The sequence below is a fragment of the Siphateles boraxobius genome, unplaced genomic scaffold, assembly GCF_051911475.1.
Source record: "Siphateles boraxobius isolate OS27281-9 unplaced genomic scaffold, OSU_SipBor_1 5, whole genome shotgun sequence".
NCBI lineage: Eukaryota > Metazoa > Chordata > Actinopteri > Cypriniformes > Leuciscidae > Siphateles > Siphateles boraxobius.
The window spans coordinates 2382725-2390000 of NW_027509141.1; positions in this window are offsets into that span (position 1 = coordinate 2382725).

The following is a 7276-nucleotide window of genomic DNA, read 5'->3' on the forward strand; positions in this document are numbered from 1 at the left end:
TTTTTTTATTAGCATTAAAAATATAAATAATAATTTGGATTAACTTAATTTTTCAAACTTTTAGATATTAAATATCAAAATAAATACAAAACAAAATAACACAATATAACTGAAATTTTGTCTGAAAAAATAAGTCTATACACTCTGGAATCAAACATTTAACTGTTTATTTAATGCAATCTTACAACAAACCAGAATTTGCACTTGTTCTATAAAAATTTGAGGAAGAATTCATTTGATTTACAAAAGTCAATACTGAAACTGTTTTAGTTCATGACTTAAAAAAAACATCCATCAATAAATGTATACCTCAATTCCATTTTCTTTTCGACTGAAGAAAGAAAGAAATGGACATCTTGGATGACACGGGGGTGAGTAAATTATCAGCAAAAGTTTTTTAAAAAGTGAACTAATCCTTTAAGTCTAAACAATGTTGTCTTCATCTCAAACCATACATTTCCTTTTCTTTTGTCAACTTCAGGCAGATAATGATGACAAGTGCAGAGAGGACAGAGAGATTCAGGGAGAGACAGAATTTAGACCCTGCAAAGAGAGAGGAGTTGCTGAGGAAAAGAAAAGTAAACAACAACTGTCTGTTTCTATTTGCTGACCAATAGGAAAGGTCTGAGGGTGCTTTCACTGTTGATTAGAAATGCCTTGAGGCAGATTTCTTGAAGCCTGGCAATACATGATAGCTAAAATATCATCACTGTAGGCAGTGCAACTAAGAGGAACGCAGTTAGGAAACAAAGAGAATAAACAATGTTGAAAAGCTGTTAAAATGTTCACACAATTCTGTTAACAGATATCAAGAAAAGAAACAGAAAGGGGAGATGCACAAATTTAGAATCCAGACTCTCCCACCGTCAAGAAGAGAGAAGCTGAGGGAGATATGGAGAAATTCTCAAACAAAATATAGAGCCAAAAGAAGAAATTTAAATGCATTACTCAACATGACTCCCCCAGATAACTCCATCTAAGATGGAGACATGCAGGTAGACCCAGGTCAAGTCCCAGGTCCTACATCACCACCACCAAGCCCACACACTGAAGAGATAAAGAAGCTGAATCAATCATTAAGGAGACTGAAGGATCAAAACATATGTTCATATGGTTCATACAATATTTAAAAAAAAAATTGTTTTATTGTTAAATATCAAATTAATCAATAGAATTTGAATATTACCTTCCAGCATTTTTCCAGCAGTACTCACCAATAAGTAGGATAATACATGGTTTGCATTGACACATGGCGACATTATCATATGGTGTGACACTATATAATTTGGTGCGACATTCCAAATTGTGAAAATAACATACCTTTATTAATGATAAAACCTGAAAATATTCATGGAATACATAGAAAATAGTAGCAGCAACAGTCACAAATATTTTAATAATTTTCTAACAAGGTTTGTCACAATAAATAGAAAATGTGTTGAAAGACCGACGACATAGGTCTCACATTGAGCAATGTTTTAGAAAATAATACACAAATTTAATTAATTTTCACAAAACTATAATGGATCACAGTTTAGTTATGATAAATGACTTTGATAAAGTGAGTAACTTAAGAAAGGTATAATCCATTTTCAGTTTATATACAATTATTTTCATGTCACACCATATGACGATTGTATACTAATACAACAAATTGTCACATAAAATCTGATTCCAATTGAGAATTTTGAAACAACATGTTTCTATAAAGATGAGAGTTAGTAGGACAAAAGTCAACCATTTTTATTCCTGTTATTTGAAATTTTTGAAAAAACACTTTTTAAGGTAGCTATATGTCACTGCCCAGCTACATCTTCACGAAAGTGACCTGCGCAATATTTCGTAGGGTAAACGAGACGACCCAGCTCGTAAATAACTTCCCAGGAGGACTTGAACACATCATTAGACTATTAGCCTGTGTCAACATAGCCTAAAGCAACAGATATTCTCATCGACTCATTTATAGTCATAAAAATGCTGTAGCCTGTTCACTGTGGACTGTACGCCCGAATTAATGCGCTTCTAATTTAGCCTATAGCCTACTAAATATATCCGATAATAATTATTAGAAAATAATATAGAATTTTAAATAAAAAAGGCAGGGCTGCGACCATATAAAATGAGAAGGAATATTATATGGCGGGATGTGGCAGGACAATGAGGGAAATATGCAGAAACTTCTTCAAGAGGTGAATTCATGTCAGGTAAAGACTGAGATTAAATTTAAAATCCCCATACATGGAGATGAATTGGCATGCGTTGTTGTGTTTCATGTGATTGATACAACAACAATATTTAGGCTTCAGTAAGAGGTAGGCTACTAATAAAGATATTATTTTAAAATGTATTTAATTGTATTGCATTACACAGTGACAGAGTGTAGCTGAGGTTCGACACAGCAAAACTTCACAAAGAGAAGTAACTAAGAAAAATCCCCACTGATGGCACCGGATTGTTCCTTTAAAATCTTTTTAATGGCAGTCTACTTGCACTTATTTTCGAAAAGTAAAGAAGCAACAATGATCTACATTTTGTTAACGCTTCTGAAAATAGCCTACATAATAGCAATTTTATTGGAGGCAAAACATTAAAATAACACATCGTTATCTCCACGCGGTGGCGCCAGAGATTTTTTAAAAATCTTAAGGATAAGTGTGTGCAAGTGTTAAGGTGTTCACAAGGCATTATGTGTTTGCTTACTGGTCCGAGTTAGTCCCTATAATATCTTTTGGTCCTTGTAGGCCAATATCTTTTAGTTTTTGTACAATCAAATGTAGGCTATATAAGCCATTATTTGCACATTCTTTCAGACAGCAGTTCATTTCTGGCCTGTTTTCTGAGGACTACAGAAACACACTAACAAATTCATTTAACATCGCCATGCATTGCCTCTTTGAGATGTGTTGTCATTGCCTCATAGTGCACTCTGTGGATATAAATAATGATTTACAGGCCCCATGAGCATGTAAGAGATACTGGTCAAATGAACCTCCTGTCGCTGTGAAACATTATTAATGAGCCGTTCAGTGTGTGGTGTGCTGAACAGAATTTGGTGGATTAAAGTACTAACTTTCTACTTAGTCCTCTATTAATCTCTGATTATATGATGCTTTTGTGAATGTTTGTGGGTATATGTGACATGGCAAGTGCACAGTATGCGTAAAGTCCACTGTTAATGTGTGTGTGTTCAATACCAAGCAGACACAGTAATCAGTTTTAATGCACTTCTGCATATGCAGGCAGTCTAAGATTAAAACTGCTCATTTAAACACACAAGTGCTTTGAATTCCCTGTCTTTTACCAACGCCAGACTCACACATGCCTTACTGTGACGCTGTGGAGATTGCTTTCGTTTAGGCTATGTGTTTGCATTCACATGAATGTAAATGTTCTGATATTATTGAACTCTTGTTTGTACATTTCAGAGAAACAAACCCATATTTAAATAATACTTCAAGGAGAAACGCATAGAATGCAACCATGTTAAAACAGACAATACCAGACAAAGAGCTGAATGAACTGGAGTTTATAAGGGAGGATATTCAACAGAAGAGGTGTTAACTAATTAATAACTACTGAAACTAACAATGACACTGAATTCAGGCACACAGGGGCAGAACCAAATCCAAACTAAACAAAGAAAATATCCCTAACAATAGCATCCCCCCTTTCAATTAAATGCACTTCAGTGTTGTTTTGGTATGTTTATTTTAGGAAGGAAGTCCCTGATCTGTTTAAATATAACATCAAAATTGAACATGTAAAGTTATATTTAAAGCATTTTTCTCTGATAAAGTAGAATAAAACTAGTGCCGTAGTTGAAAGGAACAGTAATAATACAGAATAAATATTATTAACAATGGTACATAATTATATATATAATCAAATGTGTTCACAAGAACACTGGCATTGACTCTATTGTTTCTCATAAGCCATATGTGTGTGTGTGTGTGTGTGTGTGTGTGTGTGTATATATATATATATATATATACATACATACATGGATTATAATTAGAACTGAACCTTTTTTTCAGTAGCTTTCAAGTAGCTTCTTACATTTTTTTATATTTAATATGGTTATCTACAGGTTATATACGTTTATTTACTGTATGTATATTCTATCGTGACATTCTATCGTATTCTGTTCTAAAAGATAATTCACTATAGATGACAATAACAACCTTTTCTGGTCAAGGATGATTTTAGATGCTGCATGAAGATCTTGAAAACGAGGAAAAACAAAAGAAATGTGAAAATAATCATTGTATTTGATGTTTGTTCAGGTCATGACTGCCCATGTGACTCTGATGATCAGATGAGGTCTGTCAGCAAGCCAGAACTTCATGATGTGCCTCTTCTGGTCAACGTAAAAAATAATCCCTTAAAAAAACGGTAAACATCTGGTGCCATGCAGTAATAGGGGGAATTTTAGCTATAAATAAATTATATAGGCTATTTTTCCCTATTGCTGCAGACGAAAACAACCCAGAAACAACACGATTATTTCATGCTTAACTTACCAACAGTATGGCTGAGTCAGAACAAGAGTTACAGAGTTATATCTACTGCACATGCATCATATGTTGCATAATATTTGATTAAACTTTGTACAATTGGAATAACAATATGAACTTTGTTGGGTTTCTAATTCATCCTAATTGTTTGAAGTTACTGTAATCCACTGTGTGTGTGATTACGTTTTTAATATAATTAAATGGGTATTTTTTTTAAATACCATTGTAAATCTTGTTGTAAATGTAATGCATCATCATTATATATTTCTAATTTAATATTAATTGCATTAAAATTACTCATATCCATTGGCTTCATGGCAGTGTAATGCAAAATTGAATTAGTTATTATAAATGAGATGACTGTTCTTGTTCTCGTCCTTGTTTTTAATGAGTGAAGTCAGTTTGGCTTCATGTTTAACCCACTAATGAAAAGTTTTGCAGTCAATCACAAAGTGACGCTGTTGAGCTTGTAGTTCTACTCACTCATATAAATCTCATGGTCATCCTGATTTCTATTCATAATGCTCATGTTGCACCTCTAGTTTCCATCTTTTACATTATAGCTTTCATGGTCAAGTTAAATTGTTGGCTAGTGAATCTCTCTTTTTGGCCAAAACTGCCATATAAGGAAAGGAATACAGGGAACAAAACCAAAACAGCAACACATGAAAATAAGGGTCTATAATTTTTATGGTAGGTTTATTTGAATGGATAGAGACAGAATATCAACCAAAAAATCCAGAAAAAACACATTATATAAAGGTTATGAATTGAATTGCATTTCAGTGAGTGAAATATTTGATCTCCACGCAAAACATAATTTAGTGCTTGGTGGAGAAACCGCAATTATTGGCTAGCACAGAGGTAAGACGTTTCTTGTAGTTGGTCACCAGGTTTGCACATCTCAGGAGGGATTTTGGTCCATTCCTCTTAACAGATACTTTTATAAATCCTGAAGGTTTGTTGGCTGTCGCTTGACAACTCATTGTTTCAGGCTCCCTCCACAGATTTTCAGTAGATTCAATGCTAGGCCACTCCAAGACCTTAATGTGCTTCTTCTTGAGCCACTCCTTCGTTGCCTCGGCGGGAGCCATGTTTTGGTCATTGTAATAATGGACGACCCATCCATCCAGCCCCTCAATACAGTGAAGTCTGTGGGAGGCAGAACAGGCTGCTTGCTGGTTGGCAGGGGATCAAATACTTATTTCACTCGATCAAATGCTAATCAATTTACAACATTTATATAATGGGGTTTTCTGGGTTTTTTGGTTGATATTCTTTCTCTATCCGTTAAAATAAACCTATCATAAAAATGATAGACCCTTCATTTATTTGTAAGTGAGCACTTACAAAACAACACTGTAGGCTGTAAAAACCCTAAAACACAATGCAAAGAAGTGCAAAATTCAAAATACAGGTAAAACAAAAAAACAACAAAAAAACTAAAAATACGGAAAATGTCGTTAAATTACATTGTGCCCTATTTTTCCGGATTTTTTAGGTGTAAATGTTAATATTTTAGACCAGTGACGGGATGGTTTTCGCAGGAAATTGCGTAGGCCTACATTCGTCACTTGCCCGTGCGTGTCTCATCGTATCCGTAAAAACAGAAAAGTAGCGCATGGCTTGCGAGCATAGACTGTAAAAAATAGGCTTGGGAGTAGCATATGTTAGAGGCTAACGAGAAAGTTTGACACGAGGCAGCTAAATCTCCAACCTCTGTGGAGTCACCTGTAAAACAAACGAGGAGTATGCTGGCATAAAGGGAAAGAGACAAGAGCTCCTAATTTTTTAAACATACAGACATAATATTGTTTTTATAATTAGTTATTTGTATAATTAGTATTTAGACGCGTAGGCTACGAAGCGTTCACGTGAAAAACAGTGGCCTAACAATAGCCAAGAATAATGTCGAATCACGACTGGACATTAGACTCGTTTTTGTCTATTTCTCACGCTTGACACACATTGCTTCTGCTGTCTCTTTTAAACTATTTTTGGACAGATTTATTGTCATGCGGATCGTTTAGTGGGGACTGCTGATTCTATTAAAGGCTAGGTTCCTTGTTTTTCCTCATGTGCGGTGTAGCCATCATTTCAAGAGTGAGGGGGGACAATAGCAGAATGTCAAGCGTTATACCAAATCTTTTTAATCAAACCTGGTATAACGCTGGTATTTTTTATATTTATGTTGGCAGGTTTTGCTTAGTTGGCTTAATATAAATATACTATTTATATTTAAAGCAATAAAGCAGAAAGAAAGAAAGAAAGAAAGAAAGAAAGAAAGAAAGAAAGAAGAAATGCTGATGTTCTGTACTTTATTTTGCACATTGTATATTGTACATATTGTACTATATTGTTTACATTCAAAATGTTTTTGTAGCCTACGTTGTTTTGTAACGCTGGCAGATTTAAGCAGATAGAGTGGCTGTTAATGCATGAAAATCCAAATTCAGCATTAACAATCACCATCTTTATTCTAATTTGAAGGGCTTTGATAACATATCTGTGAAAATAAAAGACATACGAATAAAAAAGACTGAAAGTATAGAGCACGTTTGTGCGGGTAGTGAATATGTTCAATTTCCAATAAAACGTGTTAATTATTCAACAAGAGAAGTAGGCAGGGTTATTCATCATTGTGCAACACAACTCGCAACTTACAGTGCTTGACTTTTCGTTTTGAACTCATTGCGACCTCCATGAAAATGATGGATACATCGCGGGTGCGAGCATGGGCGTGTCGTGATGCAAGAGTGACT